Genomic DNA, 21,557 nt, shown 5'->3' with positions numbered 1-21,557 from the left:
GGGAATCCACCAAACAAACTCGAAAAAATGGAATGGAAGAAAGCAGGGATGACTCCAAAGATTTTTTCAAATGAAGTTACAAGACCACTGCTAACAGATTTAAAAAAATGCGCCAGCCCAGTTGTGGAGGACGCGTTAAAGATAGAATATACCATCTCGCTGAAATGCAACGGTAAATCAGTATTTAAAAGGGCCTGAACCTCAGTCTGGGTGTTAGCTATGTGAAGAACGAAAGTCTCCCTAGCCGAACTCAAGGCCACTTCTTCTGGGACAATAGAGCCCTTATTCTGCTCATGCCGCTGAATTCTGCTTTCAAGGTTGGGATGCGTGGCCAAATGGAAACCTCCCTATTTTCATGTGTGGGTGGGTACAGGACATTTCTGCAGCAAACGACACGCTCAGTTACGGTTACCACATAAGCTACACCTTTAATCAACCCGCAACAATCTTCATTATTCAAAAGTAAATAGCTTCCGTTCCCCAGTAAGGTAAAAGTCGGGGTGATTGCTGGTACAGGAGTTCCTTTCAAAACACAGGCTAAGTTCGGCCGGTCCTGGTTGCAAGAACCGTGTAATTGTATGTGTCTACACATTAACGAATGGTCTGGTGTTTCTGTACACTCCTCCCCATTCAGATAAACCTCCTGTCCGTCTTTCAAACATCTATAAGTGAAAGGAAGGGACCAGACTTCATGGAGAAATGCACTACCTAAGGGCTCATAGCGACCTATGGCAACATATCGCATAAAATTTGTAAATGTATACAATGCAAAAGGTAAAGTTATTAAACCGTGGATAAGCCACGTTTCAGCGTTGGCCTCTGCCACCGAAAAAGGCAAGGACTCCAATCTCTCAATATGTAACATAGAAAATGAAGCATCTCGCATGGAAAGCAAGCGCTGCTTGTCAGTCAAATTAAAGGGGGCAAAGAGAGAAGAAACATTCATGTAGGTCCATGGCACCTTGCCAGCTTTCAACGTTTGAAGGGTCCATGCAAATTGCATGATAGAACGTAATTGATTCTGACCATGGTACAACACAGACACTTCATCATGCACAATATCCACTACAGAAGACACAATATTATCTAAAGTGTAAATGCGGGAAGAAAGCATGTTAATACTATTATCTACCACAGCAAGCACCTTTTCTAGATTGGCCTGATCTATAGCTCTAAGGCGTGTCGCAGCCTCAATCTGTGATGTCTTCCAGATTTCATTGTAAACAGCATACATCCATCTCTTTGATCTACCACTAGCCGGGCCCTTAATGAAATCATTCAAATCTACATCATCATTCAGCTTTGCAAGATGTAATTTAACAGCAGACAATGTTGAATGTTTCAGCCAATTTTGACATAATTTGCCCACAGAGTAAGTTGTGACAGAATGCTCGGTTGCAAAACGTGGATCAGGTCTGACCTGTGTAAAGCCATCAGATAAACCTAGAAAACGGTGCTGTATGAATCAGCACTTCTTTGCCACATCAGCCAACCTTTCGGATCCATACTGGATATGTTATAGGATGAATTCAGCAACAGGGTTTGCAAGTCCCTAATCGAAAACTGAGTATAATTACTCCAGCCTGTATATTCTTCTAACTCTGGGATGGTTGGAGAATTCAATTTTTTAGAAGTAGCCAATCCAAAGCACGTCGTTTGTGAAATAGAGGAATTCAAAAACAACATTTGATTCGGGATGAGACAAGCACGGTGCAAAGCCTCAGTGCCTTGTACCTGCCAACTTTTAGAACCCCAAACAGATTTTAAGTCAATAGTTTCCTTCCATAATTCATAGCCGCCAATAGCCAGCTGATCAAGAAAGAACTTCGAATACAACAATTTGGTATCGGTAAGTCTAACCTTGGACATAGGCTTCTGTGTCATTTTGAAATAAAAGGACTCGGGATTAGACTGATTGAAGTCAGTAAAATAAGTGTACTTTTTCAAAAAAGTACTCGCACTGCCTTGTCTAGGAGCTGGGCAATGCTCCCATTGTGTATAATTTACAATATTCCTTCTGGATGCTGTTTTATGTAAGAAGTGATTGCCAAAATGTTGAAAGCAAAACAAATCACCATAATTAGCAGATTCTAAGTACAAATCTTCCGCATCAAAGGCAGCATAGTATTTCAAATCAGAAAACAAAGACTCTACGGCCTGAACATCCCAATCATCAGAACGTATGTTTTGTTTCACTACATCCCCCATGTTAACTCTAAGCACATTGGGGACATTAACCACCTCGGTAGGGCCATGAATTTGAAACCTAACGGCATCCCACACTATCCCATCAAGGACAGGCCAAGCAGTGATGTTAACAAATGTCAAGTCCCGTTTCAATCTGTGTGCAGAATGCGATGAGGAAAGGGGGGCCAAAGTTCCATTTAGATGTCGAATGCATGTTCTTTCTTCGACATAATGTCCATTCATAAGTCGGAAAAAATAAAACACAAACCCAATTGACATAAAAAGGTAAATTGAAAAAAGCACCAGCCAAATATATGTCCAAGGGGGAATTAAAAAATGTTCTTTAAATAAGCTGGCATAAACTACAAAACGTGAGGGTACTTTCGAGGCATTGGAACCAGTGTCAAATGAAAATCTGGATTCTGTGGCCAAACGGGCTTGCAGGTCAGGCATGGACAAGTCAGTGGGGTAAGTATAGTCTATTTCAGCAAGGTCTGTACCGGGCAAAGTACTTAATAAAGGACTGGAAATAGCAGGCAACTCGATTGCCACTTCAGTTTCATGATTAGAAGCAGTGGGCAAAACTGAATTTCTCACAATGGAAGGACAGGAAACAGCCGGTGTCATGCTAAGAAGAATCGGCCACTCTGTGTATCTTGACATTGTCAATTGAGATAAACCTGTTTTCCTTACGACCAGGAAGTGGTGGTAAAATGACTGTTCTTGTGCCCTTCACTCCAAGTACTGGAACCGGAGTTCGATAGGAAGGACCAAATTCTTTCTTGTTGTCGATTTTCTCCCGAACCAGTTCTCCAATTTGGGGTAGCCAGCCGACTACCGGGATCTGCAACGCAACATCCGACGTGGAGGGCAAATGTTCCTTTGCAAGACTGTCTCTGGTCTTTTGTAGATCCTGTAATACATTACAATGTTCATCTACGTCAAAGGTTGTGGCGCGAGCCACGCAGTCTAGACCGTCAAGGTCAGGGACGTACATCTTGATGCCAAAGGGCGTTTCGTATGGGGTACGCCCACCCAGAGACCTTCTAGGGAGATTATTAAGAGCACGCTGGACGCCATAGAGGTGGGCTAGCCAGTTTCTGCCAGTGCCTATAACTCGAGCTGTCAAAGATTGCTTTAAATCACGGTTCATTCGCTCCACTACACTATTACCCTCAGGTCTGTAGGGAGACGAAAACTTGACTTGGACCCCCATCGAATTCATGGCATCCTTATACGCCTTAGAGGCGAAAGCCGGACCCTGATCCGAATGGAAGGTACCACAGGCAAAAATCCCTACAAAGATGCCCAAATCTCTAATGACAGTCCGTGAATCAGCGCTGCGATGGGGCCAGACCCACACAAAGCGTGTGCATGAATCAACTGCAACTAAGATGTACTTATACGCAGTATCAGATGAAAAAGGACCGCAGTGATCTAAGTAAACACAACTTAGCGGTTTATTAGAAATGTACAACTGTGTCTGTGGCGGACGCGCAGCAGTCGAAGGTTTAATCTGCTGACAAATGTCACAAAGAAGGACATAATCACGCGTCTGTTTGTACAGTCCCCGCCACCAGAAACGTTGTTGTAATTGAGTTACAGTGGCTGAGACGCCCGCATGCGCAGACGCCACACCTTCATGAGCCGCTGTAATCAAGTCAGCCCTGCGATCCGAGTTGGGAATCAAACGTTCCCCAACATCAGGAATATTCACAAAAGGAACCTTTTCGGGACTTAAGTGGTATGTGTACTTCGAAGGGAACCCCGTAGGATGTTTACCTCCCTTCTCAGTGGCAGCAACAGCCGCCAAGATGTCACTATCAATCTTACTTTTGGACCGTGTAACTGCTGCAACTAAGTATATAGACACCGCTGATTTCGCTGCTTCATCAGCAAGCGAGTTACCGACAGCGTGGACTCCAACACGCTGGTGGCCAAGAGTATGAATTACAAAAACGAGCGGCAACGTAGCCTTAAGCTCCGCCACTCGAACCCAGATCATCTTATGTTTTATTGTGCTACCCTTGGAATCACGAAAGTCATTCTGAATCCAAAAGAACAAGTTTTCATTGTAAGACTGGACACAGTAGAAAGAATCACTTACAATAAGAGTAGTAACACTAGGATCTGCGTACTCCAACGCTAGTAAGAGAGCACGAAGCTCTGCCAATTGTGCGGTGCAATCTCCCAGTGGCAACGTGTGCACTTCCCTGGAGATGAACTCATCGTTCAACATAGCACCGACCACAATGGTGCATGCGGAAACGTAGGCATGTTTAGAGCCATGCGCAACCTGCGCCGAACCATCAGTGTAAATGATACAATGGAAGTCCTCCAAAGGTCGCATAGCTAGAGGAGCAGGATGAACAAACTCATACTGCAAGTACTCTTGCGACCGCAACGAGGCGTCAAAAATAAACGTGACATCCGTGGACGTCAAGGACGCAGCCCACTGAATCCACCGAGGGTGCAAAGCTTTTGAATTTGGTACACTGGCTTTCGTGACTGCCTCCAAATGAGAACAGGGTGTAACAACCAACATGCGTTTCCCCTGTGACAGAGCTCGTTCCTTAAGAATCGCCATCAGCACAGCTGTTAAAACCTTTTCCACAGTGGGAAACCGCATCTCAGCCGAAGTGTACAAGTGTGACTTGTAAGCAATAGGTACTGTGTCTCCTTCATTAAAAGTGAGGTACGTGAAACCCACTGTCCCCGGTATTATTCTTATCACCAGGTTGGTATGGTTATCACGAGTCAGTAAGAACTTAGAAGCGAGCAGATCAGCCTGCAAGGACTGCAAGATGGCTGAGTGCTCAGGCAGCCAGCATGATTTGGAAAAATGTGGTTGTATCAAAACATACAAAGGCTTGATACGCTGGGCATATTCCGGAATGTAAGTCCTCCCGAAATTTAAAAAGCCCAGTAAAGACTGTAATTATTTCAGTGTTGTAGGAGCGCGCAACTGTGCGCATTTCTCCAAGAAGTGAGGTGCCAAACCTCTACCTTCATTGTTGAGCTCATAGCCCAGAAACAACACTGTGTACTCAGCAATGTGCGATTTTGCAAAGTTAAATTTGTAACCCATGTCTGCAAAGTTACAAATAATTGAATTTACACGACACAGATGCTTCCAAATTTCGTCGTCTGTGAGATATATGTCATCCACATACGAACAAGCATCTGGGTCGATTCTCTCCAAAAGAGAGACTATGCGTGCGGTAAATCTACCAGGACTATTCTTATAGCCCATTGGGAGACGCCGGAATTGTTTTTGGACCCCAGCGCATGTAAAACTGGTCCATTGGGAGCTAAAGCTGTCCAATCTGTGGGCATAGAAACCGTTGGAAATGTCAAGCGTTGTTTTAAAACGCTTACGCACTAGACTATCCACTAGGGCAGAGCCGTGAGTATTCTGTACTGCACAGTTACGGCAATGCGAGTTCAAATGCCGGTAATCCAATACCAAACGATATGATCCGTCAGGCTTGGTCACAGTAAAAAGAGGATTATTCATCGGTGACACACACGTTTCGATAACTCCCTGATATTCTAATTGTTCAAGGATGTCCGCGACGGAAGCCTTGGCTTCACGTCGCAAGGGATATTGAGGTTGAGGCTGCGGCTGAGACCGCAAAGGAATTTCGTGGCAAGGGGACAATTTATCCCAACCAAATTGGTTATGGTACAGAGCCGGTGCGAGTGCCCGAGCCCACTCTTCTGCAAAATGCTGCGCATGCTCTTTCGAGACAGTGTTCGTGAAACTGGGGAGGATTACCTCCTCCCCTCGCGGCGCCGCGAGCACAAAAGGTGGGGGCCAGTCAGCCTCCGAAAGCAAAATATCATACGTAGGAGAAAGCTTTTCCCAAAATACCCCTCAGATGGTACGCTGTATGTCACCTTCAATTAACAGGACAATTTCATAAAGTCTTTCAGGGGGAGCAAGTCTTGTATCGGCTGTTTCTATTACAACGTAGACATCAGTCGCTGTCACCCTCAGTAGTGGACGCAGCGCCTCTCTCACTATGGTAATCTCCGCCGCGCTGTCCAGCAAGGTCAGAGCCCACGTCAGATTCCGAAGCCGCGTTCTCACTATCTGTGGCATATCGATGCGCTGTTAAGGCTGTGACTTTCTTTTTCGCAAACTGCGGTCTCTTGGGCGTAGAATCCTCCTGCTTCGCTGCGCCGTCTGTCTGGCGGGACTGGCCACGTCCTTGTTGGCCACCACGTCCCCTACCGCCTCCTCCTCCACCGGTCTTCGGGGCCGATGAGTCCTGAAAGGAACGAGGAGAGCGTTGTTCAGAAACCTGAAATCGATCAGGTGATTTAATCATCGCGCAAATCATAAACTCTCTCTGTCGGCGCAGGAACTTGTGGCGCAGGATAAGAGTCCTGAGTCTGCTGTTGTTGCTTCCCGTTTCTGTTTTTAAGGCCAATTTTGTTTTTTGGACTTGGGCTGGACATCTGCTGTAGCAGGCTGCCCTTGTGGTTGTTTTTTCTCCTTCATAGGAAAATATTTCAGACCTTTACTTGTGCGACCTATAGTTTTATATGCGGCCACAACAATCTTCGCTAACTGTCGGGGTTTTTCGGCATCGGGCAGAGCAGCCAAAGCATTCGACACCTGAAAGTTCACCGCATCTCCCTTTATATTGGAGAGGATGAGATCGCTAACAATCTCAAAAGAACCACACAGGCGCATACCCAATTCAACCGCTGCTTCCGGTCCGTGATCATCCTGAACACGCTTAACGATCGTAGGCAGTACGGACATAGATGGGGTGCCGAAACACCTCGTATAAACGGCCGCAAAAGTTTTCCCCCAACTTTCACAGTCAACGAGTTCAGGAGTTAAATCCTTAGGCAAAGTAATCGTCAACATTCTATGTTTATCAGCAGGAGTAGAATTCGGAAACACAGCCTCCAGTTGGTCAAATTTCTCGGCAAGCCAGAAAGGGAAATCATCTTTATCATCGGGTCCCTTACCAAAAACCGAATTGACCATAACCGGATTGAGTCTTAAACCCCCATGTTGCGTTTGAACTGCCGGACCCCCCGCGGGACCTACCGGGAGATGACGACCTATGTATTGCACTAATGCACGAATCACGGCAATCGAGACAACATGTAGTCTGCGAATATCCGCTAAGGGACAAGCGCCGTGATTCGGGTGCGGGGTGAATCCACCCAATGCAGGCCAATTTGTGCCTGGAATGGACAATGGACCCAACCTCGCAGCGGATAAAGGGTGGGGTAGGGCGCCATCAAACCAAACGCGATGCTGCCAATGATCAATAGGTATTTCCAGTGCCCTGTACGGTGTATATTCAGCCGGTACAGGTGAGGGTGTGTAGGTGTGGAACACACCAGAATTTGCGTCCACTCCCGGAAACGTTACCCACGAATAAAACAGTTCGAAAGGGTACGCCGGATCTGCACACACCACCAAAATCACAGCCAAGCCATCTAACGGGACTTGGTAAGCCTGTAAATGGTTGCGAACCGCAATGCGACTATGCTGCGGGATGGCCACAGCCTGCGCCATGATTTCACCGGAATAACTGAAAAAACAAAGGAAACTTTGTAGCACAACTGGGTAGTAATTCAAAAGAAACCGTTTTAGATAGAATCAAGCTTGAAAAGACCTATTTCAAAAAATAGGTAGGTTTCACCGACACCACCGTTTTCCGGAAACGACAGTGAAGGGGTTAAGATTTGAACGATGTACTACTCGAGTGTCATGATATAAGTCCACCAACGTATGGGCGCCATGTAGCAGGGTTTCTGTTCTCCCACAGAACTGTGCACAGAGGATTGGAACCTCAGCGAATTAGGGTGACCCAAAACTCACCTTAGTACCCAACAAACCCCTTACCGAGCTAGCTACAGTGTCTCATTGGTCATAACAAACTCCCAATGTTTAGACAAACCAGAACATGAGCTTACAGTACCTCAGGTTACGTGGAACACATGAGCACTCTTTCGTTATACAATCATTTCAAACCAGAACGTGGAGTAAATGAGGACACGTGAACATTTGAAATATTTATTTACTAATGCCGTCTTCTCAGGCGCAGTATCTTAGATAATACAAGGAAACATATTATCAGAAGCAAAGTTATCAGCATAGTTACTAGTCCATAGAAAGCAAATGGTGACAGCATGTTAACATGCTGTAATGAATAAGAGTTAACAACACTTATTTCTCACCCTCCCTAACACACATATTATATTAATAGCTAAGAAGGTCTCTTTGGGTTTTAATTAGGGCGGACCCATACCTCAAGATCCTAGAATGAAGAGATCACATCAGCATACACCAGCTCTCTCTGCATGCGAACAGCATCAAGTGTGTTTGTGTGCTTCAAGCAAAGCAATATAAAACCCGCCTAAAGCCCAAAGTTGGCAGAAGCTGCACTTATGTTATGTCTATGAAGGCGCGAAGATCAGACCTCATAACAATTCTGTATCGTGTTATTCCTGAAGCTTCAGCACTCTCTGTACAGACATAGTTTATTAAGCAAAGCTGATATCAGAGTAATAACATATTATTCTCATGTAAACCACAACGAACTACTAGGTTGAAAGCTAAATCAACAATTAAGTGTCGTGTGCAGAAGCAGCTAAAGGAAAAAATGGCGTTTAAACATGTAATGAGCCTATGCTAACTTAACGCATTATAAAGATATACAGTAGCTATATGACAATCTGAAATCACTGAGATTCTAGAAGATATTGACGTCACTCTCGAAATAATTCGGCATTTTATTCGAATTAACTTTGTTATTGATTGCAAGCTTACTACTTTAGTTAAGCGCAAGTCAGACCTCCTAAGGGGGTGGTTTGACCAAGCATGTACATCTGCGCTCAAAGAGCTGAAAAGGGCACTGGCAGCCAAACCTAGAGATAAGAGCCTGGTTTTTAAACTTAGAGCTAGCTACAGGGTTACCCTAAAAAGAAGGAAATTGGAACTTCAGCAGGAGGCCTGGGATAATCTGGCTCAGGCAGCCGAAACTAATAATTGTACCTTGTTTTGGGCCACAGTGAATTGTCCGTTCCTTAAAGATGATAAGGTTCCAGAATTAACATCCAAGGTTAACAGGGAAACTTGGATCTCTCATTTTTCTAGTATTTTTGATTCAGACAAGACTATGGGTCTTGAAGAGGGCAGTTAGCCCATCGTCCCTTTGGATATTACTGTCACTGAAGTTTTAGATAGCATCAGGGCCAGCAAAGGGGGGAAGGCACAGGGCCCGGACGGGGTGCCTATCGATATTTATAAATTAGTACCAGAGCTATGGGGCCCTCTATTAGCTAAAAATTTTAACGCAGCAGTTTATAATGGGGTGCCCCCTACTTGGGAAGAATCCATCATAATTCCTATTTACAAGAAAGGAGACCGTGGGGATGTGAAGAATTACCGCCCGATCTCCTTGCTAGATTCTTCAGTAAAAGTTATGAGTAGGGTGCTTCTGGTCAGGCTGGAAGAATGGGTAGAGGCCAATGGCATTTTGGCAGAATGTCAATTTGGGTTCAGAAAGGGGCGGGGGACGATCGAACAGTGTCTAAATCTCGAGCTGTTGAGCTGGAACTGCTGGAAAGTATACGCAGGCCAAGCCGGGCACTATTTATCTCTGCTTTGCAGATTTGAGTAGTGCTTTCGACTTGGTGGACCACACAATTCTTTGGGCCAAGTTGATTGAAATGGGGGCACCGGAGGGTATTGTTTATTTTTTAGCACGCCTTTATGCCAAACTACGTACTTGTGTACGATACGGTACCCATGGTGAGTGCACAACTAAGTTTAGGATTGGGCGGGGTATTAGACAAGGGTGTGTTCTCGCCCCCTTGCTCTTTACCCTTTTTATTAATGAAGTGGATTCCGTCCTAAAAACCATTGCAGTAGATGCCCCTAAAATTAACGATGTCAACGTCTTGGTATTACTTTACGCGGATGACGCCGTTTTATTGTCTCGCACCCAGATAGGTCTCCAACGCCTGATGGATGGGTTTTCACAGTTTATAAAAAGGGAGAAAGCTTGTGATTAACAAATCCAAAACTTACATCATGGAATGTGGACAGGGGCGTAAAAGGAAGTCATCTTCTTATTTTATCGATGGACATAAGGTTCAACAAATTGAAAACTTTTCATACCTGGGTATCACATTTTCTAACAATTGCAGCTGGACTAGCGAGCCTAAAAATGTGAGGGCCAAGATGGCGAAGAGTGCGCATGGAGTGTTTACATTAGCCACGAAACTAGGGGATAGGCGGATTAAAGACATGCTTAAAATATTCCAGTCTAGATGTCCCTCTACCGCTTTGTATGGTGCCGGGGTTTGGGGCTTTGCCCCGGCCAGGAGCCTACAAGTGGAGGAGAACGTCTTTTTAAAAAGACTTGTGTCAACCTAAATCTGCCTCCAATGAACTAGTTCATAGAGAACTCGCCATTCAACATCTTACCGATTTGATTCTCCTTAGACCCCTTATGTTATGGCGATCGATTTGGATGAAAGATGAAACTTCTCTATGTAGAACCATCATCAATGACTGCCTCTCTATGGATAACCTTTTAAAGAACCCATGGATTAAATACAATCTAGATAGCTTCCAAGTGATCTATGGCCTCGATATCAAATTAGACAATCAAGGGGCTTCTGATTTATCCAAATTTGAAATGAAGAAGTCCTTCTTGAATCTTCTTTCTGAGAGGCAGCGGCTTGGTAATAGTGGAAACCTATCCACCTGTGTGTCCTATAATGGCTTAAATGAATTTGTGGGCTATCAACCTTATTTGACCCAAGTGACTAGAGCATCACATCGGTTTCTCCTAACAAGATTAAGGATTGGGATTGCCCACAATTTGGTGGCTTTCCCTTTCCAGAACAAGCACCCAGTTGGTCCTTGTCCATGTGACAATATCTCAGCACAAAGCACTATGCACTTTCTTCTGTTGTGTCAAATGTATAGGTACTTACGAATTGTTTATTTAAAACCTATTTTTGTGAAGTTTGGAGTCAGGACTGTAAACGACTCCATGAAATTGCTTTTTAACTTGCATCATCCCGATGTTTGTTTTTTCACGGCTACCTTCCTCCTTAAAGCAATCAATGCAAGGAAAAGTATGAGTTTTTAAATTATTTATTTAACCCCTTGCCTGTATATCTTGCTTTTAACATTGGAAATTGCCTAATATGTTTTTATTTTTTATGAGCTTTTATGGACATTGCTCTTTGTTCCGAATAAAGCCTTATGAAATGAAATAATGCAATAGCTAAGTTGGTCCTTTGTCATCCTGGATGCAATTTCTAATAATCCCTATTCATAAGAAGGGTGACGGTTCAAATCCTGCAAACTACTGTCCTATTGCTCTAATAGACAGCACATCAACATTAATGGGTGTATCATTACTTAACAGGATGGAGGAATGGGCGATGGAAAGGAAAATGCTACTTACCAGTATGCTTCTGTTCTTGTCATGTAGAGCTGCAGATTCACACACTATGCATAGATCACCATCTGGTGTTGGGCCCGGATGTTTGCAGTTGGATATTGTCTTGGAAAAGTCTTTGGAAGCCACAAGATAGGTGACTCCTCCTTTGGACAATAGTGCACATGAGCACCAACTCCATCATCAGATTGTTTTTTCGCCAAGAAGGGAATGAATGGAGTTTCGTGAGAACCGAAAGATGTCCATGTAGGTTGCATCTAAATAAGATAATACTGGAACAGCTAAAGTTAGGTGGGTGGGCATGTGTGAATCTGCAGTTCTATATGTCAAGAACAAATGCATACTGGTAAGTAGCATTTTCCGTTCGAGGCATATGAGCTGCAGATCACACACTATGCATAGATTGCATAGCACTACTGTCCCTTTAGCGGCGACCACCAGTATCTGTTGCAGTAGTTTGAAGTTGTTTTGAGTACAGCTTGGCCCACACTAGCTTGTTGTTTTGCTTGCACATCTACACAATAGTGTTTTGTGAATGTGTGTGGTGTAGACCATGTAGCTGCTTTGCAGATATCATCTAAGGGAACGTTTCCTAAAAATGCCATGGACGCCCCTATTTTGCGAGTGGAATGAGCTTTAGGGGGAATAAAAAGTGTACGTTTTGCTTTGTGATAGCAAATTTGTATACATTTGACAATCCACCTTGCAATTTCGGACTTTGATATAGGATTGCCTTTATGTTGTGGTGAAAAGGAAACAAAAAGTTGTTTTGTTTTACGAAAAAGTTTTGTTCTTTCACTATTGTAAAAAGTGCTCTTTTTACGTCTAAGTTATGAAGAGCTCTTTCGGCTACTGTTTGTGGTTGCGAGAAGAAGACTGCAACTCTACAGATTTGTTGAGATGGAAGGGAGTAATAACCTTTGGAAGGAATTTAGGGTTCATTCTGAGAACCACTTTGTTATGATGGAGTTGTAAAAATGGTTCTTGAATAGTTGGTGCCTGTAGCTCACACACTCTTCTTAGAGATGTGATAGTTACAAGGAAAGCAACTTTCCATGTAAGAAATTGTAGCTCACAGCTTATGCAGAGGTTCAAATAGAGGACTAAGTATGGGCGGATTTTGCGAATTGGCAATCCGCGAACTTGCGTATTTACGGATTCGCAATCCGCGAACTCTCGCAAATTTGTGGATTTTTTTTTGTGTTCGCAAGGGTTTCTGCCAGTTCGCGAGGATTTTGTACCAGTTCGCAATTGCAAACTTACTTGTCGGCTCGCAACGGCCGCGACTATGTTGTTTCTACGTCTGGTTCATCATCACAGGTTCACAGCACCCTCTGTTTCACCACTGCCACCCTCTGGTACACCCATGCCTCCCTCTGGTACATCACTGCCACCCTCTGGTTTGTTTATCACTGTAGATTATGGGGGTGAAAAAAAGCAAGCACACCTGCCCGGCTTCAACTGACATGAATTAATTTGGGGTTGATTAATGTGTCACTGAATTTAAACTGCCAGTCTGGCACCTGCTTCCTTATCTGTAATTTGCTTTCTGTTGCAGTGCCTACTTGTAGCTATTCTATGAGCCTGCTGTGAGGGTCAGAGCAGGGTCATAAAATAGTTGCAAATAGGCAACTGAACTCTGGAGGGGCCCCTCAGGAAGCACTAGAGGGAATGGTTACAAATGTTAAGATTGAACTTTTGCACCTGCTGAGTGCTTTCAGTTTTGCAAAAATCGTTTTTCTGCAATTTCGCGCAATTCGCGGGCCGCGAATTAGTGCGAGATCGATTTCGAAGCCGCAAATTCGTGCAAATACAGGATTTGTTTTTTTTGCGGCGTTTGTTCGCGTGATTTTTTGCGTGTTCGCAAGCCGCTTGTAGCGCAACGTTTGCGAAGTTACCCTAGCGGTCGTACATGGGCGCGGCCATCTTGTTTGCGTGACGTAATTCCGTTTCCGGGCGCTATGTGTAATCTCGCAAAGTGTGCGGCTCGCTAGTACAATTTCGCGTGTGATCGCGAGGAAAATCTCGTGCGAACTTACCCACGCGGTCGTGAACTGGCGCGGCCATCTTGTTTCTCATTCATTGCTATGGTTCTGGGCATGCTTTCTGTATCCTCTCTGAATCTCTGCCATCCTTTGCTTGTTTGAAGTTTTTTTTAATCTATTTTACTTATTATCTATCCCTCTATTTTTCTAGCTCTATATTTTTGTGTTTTCTGCTACTTTTGGTTAATTTTAAACTACTTTTTTAAACTCTTTTCTTTTCTTCTTCCCTATTCTATTTCTTCTTTATTATTTAGCTTCCTTTCTGCCCAGACCATGGTAAAGGGAGCCGGGAAGCATCCTGAGAAGGGGAAGGGTCCGCCACCCCGTGCCCGGCTCCCGTGCGGGCGTTTGAGGGGGGAGAATGTCCAACCCCGGGAGATCTTCAGCGCGGAGGAGGTGGGCGCACTAGTTTTTTATGTTCAGCGCCGCCTCCCCAGGACCATCATGGCAGGCGGCAGGATCGCTAGCGGGTACGGGATCCGGGAGCGCCGGAAGCAGTGGGAGAAGGTGTGCCGGGCCATGTACCAACACTCTCGGGTCCGGCGCACCTACAACCAGGTCACCCACCGTTGGACGGATATCCTGGACCAGGAACGCGATCTGCTGGACCTGCTCGGCCTTGAGATCCCCGGGCTTGGTGAGTAGTAGTAGCTATTTCTTTACTACTCTGTTTTCTCCTGCTCTGTGTGTTATTATTTATCTTGCAAATTTTTGTTTTTTACCAAGAGCAATAATGCTGCTGATTACATTGTAGGTAAATTATATTTCAAAATCTTCTGTGCATTTCAGGTGCACTGCTCTCCTTCTCAGTAGCGCTGCTACTATGCTTATTTGTTTTCGATTTTGTGTTCATTTCATTGGCCGGTGAAATTATGCATGAGTGTAGTTTAAAGAACTGCGTAATGCTAGACACTAAGGGTCAGATTTTTAATTACCGGCGCATCCCTGCAAAGTAGCAGGGATGCGCCAGTAATTGTGCGCCACGCCACCACCACCCATGGTGCGCCGTATTCACAATGCGGCGCACCATGTGCCCAAAACGTCACCAAAGCATTACGCTTCTGTGCCGTAAAGGCGGCGCATTGCTGGAGTTGCGTCGCAACGATGGTGTAGCTCCAGCAATGCTCTGGGGTGCCCTATCTCCCCAATGCTGCGTCAAGCCATACATCTGCTTCAAGCAGGCGCAGGGTTTGAGTCACGCATCATTGTCCTCAAAGTGACTGATTGAAATCTTGTAGATGTCCCTCAGACACTTTTAGGATGCGTTCCTGCGCAGGAACGCCCTCCCTTGCGCCGGAACGCCCCCTGATGGCGCAGGGCTTTACAACGTGATGCATCTCCCATATGCGTCACGTTGTTAATATACGCCACACCATGGCGCCTCTTTTGTTCTGCCGCTGCGTCACAAAAGTCACGCAACAATGGAGCAAAAGAGCCGCAAGGGGCTTCTAAATCAGCCCCTACAGACTCAAGTCCAGTCCTTCCTTTGTACACATGGCGATAAGAAGAAATAGTGGTGGTGGATTGATAGTTTGAGTATTCACTGATCTGCAATCACGATGGACTTTGTCTGTCACTTCGCGTGCTGCGGACTGCTGCCTGCCAGTCCTAGGCGAACCTTTTTAGTAGTTTGTTTAGTGAGTTACATAAGAACTTTTCAAGTCGACGGTCCGCAAATCAAGCAATACTAATAACGTAGTAGACCACATGAGATCGGTCAATATATCCCGTGGAATAGTTGTCTATTTGCTATTTCGCCAACATATTTTGTTATTGTTCTTTTGAAATGTTTGATTTGGTTGACAAATCATCCATGTTTTCTGGTCTTTCTTTCTTTCATGTTGTACATCAGCTCCCCCCAGGGGCAAGAGGGCATTGGAGGAGGCTGCTGCTGCTGCGGAACATGATCGGTCAGGCGAGGGCTCCTTTGCTGGCCCCGGTAAGTTTTAATTTTAATATAGAGTACCTATTTTTTCCTAGCGTTCCTCATTCAATTTTTTTCTAAATCGTCTTTGATCTTCTTGTAGACTGTATCTAAATTCTTATCCTGACTCGACTATGACTACCTGTGGTATAACTAGATTATTCTTATTAGTCTGTCTGTGTAGCTAACTAAGATTGCACATTTGGCAATTCCATTGGACTGCCATTCTAGTCAGCAATAGCTCTATGCACTGAATGCAGTCCTCTGGGATTGTCCATAATGTCTTTTCAAGTCTTCTAAATGTTTATGCTTTGACAATTGGCAACAATAAAAAGGTGAATGACCACCAAGAAAGAATAGGATACTACTTTACTTTTGGTTTGGATAGGAGGACAATCCATTCTACTACTGTTGCAACTGTTGCAGGGACAAATCTGCAAAAACAGAACTATGGACACTAAATGATGCATTGCTTAGCTTATCAATTATAATAGGCGCTGTTAGACTTTCCACATACCTCAGTGATAACAGACTTTGTAGTTGAACCCCCAATCTCCTTACTGACTAGATAGTGTGGCAGAGTCATTTAGCTCCCAAAGTCACCGATGATTGATCCCCAATGATGATTAGCCACAACGCAGGACAAGAGTACGGAGTCAGAGTCAAGAAGTGTCAGAGGCACAGACTCGTGCTTGCAAAAATTGCAAAACCTTTAGCTCAGCCACTCTAGTCTGGAGGACCAAAAACCACAGAGTCTATTTAAGTTTAAAAGCTTTATTAAAAGTAAACACATTTATTAAAATCAAGTTTGTCATAAAACGGAACGTTTAACTGAAAATGGAAAAGTGCTTAGTGCTGACGATTAATTGAACACATTTCTTGTGGTCGAGCCGAGCTCTCACCTGGTTTGAACTTGATCTTGCTCGTGTTCTTAGAAGTCAAGCTTCTGTCTGTTATGAGAAAAAGTGGTGCGTGTTAAAAATAAAAAGCAAGCATTCATCAGTTGTACCAAAAAGTGCAGCAAGACAACAGCCTTCCCTGGAAAAAGGGACATTTTTACTTTAGAGTAGACAGTCACAAATTATTACATTGTTTTCTGTTTTTTTTCACATTTCTTTATTCCCAGACCAAATATTATATAGTAGTGAGTGGTGTATTCTAACATTCTTAAATGTACTTTGTAGGTGGAACATCTGGTGGCGGGGCCAGCGCAGAGGTGGTGGTGCTGGATGAGGAGAACACTTCTGGGGAGGAGGCGGTGCAAGTGCCGGACGACACCAATGTGCCTGTGAGGGTTCACACGGTGGTGGCGGGCAGAGGTAAGCTATATATTCCTTACTTATTGAGATTGAAGACTGCAGAGTGTGCTTTCTGCAGGGGTGTATTATAAATCAACCAGGTAGTAGCCTCCTCTAAATGTACTTCGACTTAGCTGTGAAGTTTTTGGCGAGAAGAATCCCAATCAGATCTGAGATGAACTTGACGGATGGTATGAACGAAAAGCGAAAGAAGGGTGTAAGTAAGTCTGGAAGGACGAGAAATGTAATGATGACTGGCAAAGAAGAATGATATGTGTTTGCTTGGTTCCCGAGGTGGCTGGGAAGGAAAGAATATGGTATGGTGCATGGCTGGGTGAATGATGAAGCAAGGATGGGTGGAAGGAGAACAGCCTGGGTGGGTGAAACAGAAACTGTATGTGTGCATATACTTTGAATGGATGGATGCCTGGATCATGGTACTATCTGACTCTTAGATAGCATATGTGTATCTAGAGAGAGTAGACGGTCACTGGATGAACTAAGTGTTACTTTGAAGAGCATGTAACACCGCACCCGCACGTCCGTTCCAGTGTAGGAAAGGCAAGGAAAAGAAGTTGTAATTTTGTCCAAATACTACCATGAATAGTAGCAGCAGTAGTTTGTATTGCAACTGCAAGCACAGCATATATCCGGTTATTACGGTGGACACTCCCTACCTCTCTTAATAAGTTTAGTTTAGTAGTAGTACGTCATTCATGTGTGGGTGTATCACTGTTCATTCAATATAAAGCAAAGCACCTAAAGTCATCCCATATGTAATCAAATACATCCCATGTAAAGTGATAGATAATCAGATTATTTAGCTTCTTCATTTTCCTTTTCTAGTACTCATTTGCACTGTAGGGTGAAAGTTAAACTAAATAAGCAGTAGCCCCTTTAACAAATCTTTGGGTACAAAGCTATCTATAAATCTTTTAAGTGACATAAAGGAAGTGCATGCACTACTGCATGCATGGATACTGAAAAGTAAGTAGTACTTTAGACAACCGTGAATGAAAGAATGTGACAGTACGGGGCTGCAGTAATTATGCGTTTTCACTTGCCTAGCTCTGCACTCAGAGAAACACTTCGTACATTAAATTAGGTTTGAAAAATAGCAGAAGTAAAACCTATACAATGGCTGTAGGGATGAATTTAGAAGCAGAGATCGAAGAAATGCAGAGTCACACTCATAGAAGTTCACAGCAATAACATTACTTAAAAGATAATTAGAAAATAACGGATACTGTATCTGTATGTTGTTGTAGTTGTCCTGTTGAATTTGGGAAGTTGCATGCATCCAACCATTCCTCTTATTAGCGGGACTCCTCCATTCCATCTGACGCTCCGTCCATCAATGTTGGTGACCAGAAGACACCCTGTCCACTGCCTGCCTGGCGGATGCTGAATTGCGGCTCGCTAATGTGAAGCCTGACTTCATCCTTTTTTTCCCATTGCACCGGCTGAAACCCGGCCTGTAATTATTGGTGGAAAAACAGGAAGTGATATTAGAACACCACTGACAAATAAATATAAGGTATGTACGCTGTGTGGTGCAAAAAGTCACACTTTGAGTTTCCTAATAGACAGTACAATATTTTTGAAAGTGCGTACGTCTGAGTCTCCTTTTGAAGGATAAATATGTATGGGCGAATTAATTTAGCAGATTTTTCCCCTCAAGCTAGGTGTACTGTAAACTGTGTTTTAGAACAAAATTAGACCTTCCCAGTAGTGCTCCCAGACCCTTACTAAACCCAGTCGCAGAAATGTAGAAGACCCCCAATCAGATCTCAAAAAACGTGCGATACTGCTACCTGTCAGAGGCCTAGTAGAAAAAGGTGACAAAACGTACTTTGAAAGTAAAGTAGGCCCAAATCCCCCCTTACCCACCATGGATTGTATTCAAACCACTTGCAAGCAAGCAAACATATCCATACCCAGCATTGCTCCCAGACTCACAAACCCCCCCACAAACACCAGGAAACCCCACAAACAGCCCCCCGAAAACGGTAGAGTGAGCGAAATCTCAGAAAATGCAAAAACTTTTTCCCCAGGGATTGTCTCCAAAACACTTTCTTTCGGGTATTAGACCTTCCCAGCAATGGCCACAGAACTGTCAACCCGGGCGAAAACAAGTTTAACACCCCCAACAAGCCAAAAGGCAAAACCCGGGAAAAGGCACACTTAGGATACTTTGGGCCTACCTGGAATTCAGTCCAAATGCGCTCTGCAGCTAGGCCCCAACTCCCCTTTTCCACCATGGATTTCCTGTAAAACAAATGCAATCAACATTAGAATGTGCCAGCAGTGCTCACAGACCCCAAAACCCACCCCAACAACCTAAAAGCCCCCCAAACAGCACCCCAAAGACAGGCAAGTGATCAAAAGCGCAAAAACTTTTTCTGCTCCAATTTTCTCCAAACCACTTTTAGCCGGTATTACACCTTCCAAGCAAGGCCCCCAGACCCGTGAACCCGGGCAAAAACAAGTTTCACCCCCCAAAAAGCCGAAAAGCCAAACCGGGAAAAGCCACACTTAGGAAACTTTGGGCCTACCTGGAATGCAGTCCAAATGAGCTCTGCAGCTGGGCCCTAACTCCCCTTTTCCACCACGGATTTTCTGAAAAACAAATGCAATCAACATTCGACTGTGGCAGCAGTGCTCCCAGACCCCACAACCCACCCCCAAAAACCTGGAAGCCCCCCCAAACAGCACCCCAAAGACAGGCAAGTGAGCAAAAACACAATATACTTTTTCACCTCCGATATTCACCAAACCACTTTTATCCGGTATTAGACCTTCACAGCAATGCCCCAGACCCGTCAACTGACCCGCAAAGAAGTAGAACTCCCCCACAAGTGCAGAGTCTTTCTTCATTGGGCTTAATCCAGCCATCTGCTTTGAGGGAAATAGGAGTCTGGAGGAGGAGGATAGAGGAGCATGTTCTTGTGAACTTGTGAACCTGAGGAATGCAGACTGCGGCACCTTCAAATCAATAAGCAAATAAGTGAAGACAGTTCTGCTGATGGGCTTGTTTTTGTGATTAGGTGATTAAAGTTTTTTTATATAGATTTTGCAAAACAGAAAGACAGACACACAGGAATAAAAGTGAATAAGGACGAAAAAGAAAGTTAGTGATTCATTGACTCATTTTCAGGGCTCGGTGTCAGGGAAGAAGAGCTCGTCCTCAAACTCTGAGCAGTCAGACGGGGAGTAGGTCAGTTAACAGAGAAGAACTTCCCTCATCTAAGTTGGTGTCCTCCTCGTCTTCTTCCTGCGTGCATTCCCTATTTTGTAATCTGGTGGTATGAAGTGCTGATTCATCTTGATCATTGTTAACCTCTCCACATTTTTGGGCGAGAGGCGGGTCCTTTTGGAAGTTACAATGCCACCAGCAGCACTGAAAACACGTTCAGAAGACACGCTTGCGAGTGGGCAAGACAAGTAATTTATAGCCAGGTTGGTGATCTCTGGCCACACATTTCTTTTCCCATGCCAATACGCCAATGGGTCATGATGAACATAGACCTCTTTTGAGTCCTTCAGATAGGCCGGCACCATCGACTCAAGGTTCTCCAGGGTTCCTCCACTTTGCTTACTTTTTTCTGGGATCTTTTGAGAAGCAAACCCAAGCTGAGTTAGCCAATCCTCTTCTTCACACAATATTACTGTTGTGTCTGGTGCAGATGATACGGTTGCTGGTGTCGTTAATGGCTGAGAGGGAAAATCACTCACTTCTGCCACAGCCACAGATGCAGAAGTGGATTTTTTTGACTACGGATGGCCTGCTGATGCTGATGTACTGCCTTTTCCTTCAATTTCCTGCCGTTCTCTTTCAAACCGAGTGGCTGACACAGCTAGACAATGTTTGTACTTTGTAACATCTGCGTCATCAAAAGGAAAGAATACTTTGCCTGCCACTGCCTTTTTGTACCGTGGATCCAGAATAGTAGCAGAAATGTAATGCTGTTCTGTGTGGATCTTTTGAAGACGTTCATCGCGAAGTAGGCGCTGTAATAACTTCTCCGCCAACTCAAATGCTTCTTGCTTTTCATCTTTTTGAAGCGTAGAAGACACCGCCTTCAGTTTGTCCTCTAGCATGCGCAACAATGGGATAGCTTTTCCCAAATTACAGTCCTCCCTGCTGACTGCACGCGTGAAGACCTCAAAAGGACGAAGCATGTCTGTCAGGCTTTTAACTAGCTCCCATTGCTCCACCTGTATCCTCAGGTATATCATAGGTGTACCCAGTTTAAAGAAATACTGATCGACTACGCATACTGCTCATACAGACGCTCAAGCATGTAGAAGGTTGAGTTCCAACGTGTTACCACCTCCTGGATGAGTGCTTTCACTGGCACTTTACGTTCATGTTGCAGGCACCTCAGCTGCTTCAGGGCCTTAAAAGAATGGTTGAAATGTGTGCACATTCTTCGGCAGGTGGTCAGTAACTCGTAGACTGTACTTTCTTCATGCAAGAATTTTTTAACAACTAGGTTTATACAGTGCGCCAAACACGGCACTCTGAAATAGTTACCCACATCCATGGCCTTAACTACATTGGCGCCATTATCCGTGGAAACATAACCAATCATGTGTTTTCTTGGGGACAGCCATTGAAAGACCTTTGTGTTAAACTCATGCAAAATGT

General features: G+C 44.4%; 1 protein-coding gene across 1 annotated transcript in view; it reads right to left on the bottom strand.

The window, feature by feature from the left end:
• Positions 1-21,557, bottom strand: part of LOC144790863 (uncharacterized) — a 266,870-nt gene that overhangs the window by 49,027 nt on the left and 196,286 nt on the right. The gene's annotated exons all lie outside the window — the stretch shown is intronic.

The sequence above is a fragment of the Lissotriton helveticus genome, chromosome 11 (assembly GCF_964261635.1).
Source record: "Lissotriton helveticus chromosome 11, aLisHel1.1, whole genome shotgun sequence".
NCBI classification, from domain to species: domain Eukaryota; kingdom Metazoa; phylum Chordata; class Amphibia; order Caudata; family Salamandridae; genus Lissotriton; species Lissotriton helveticus.
This window is presented reverse-complemented; position numbering and strand designations above follow the sequence as displayed.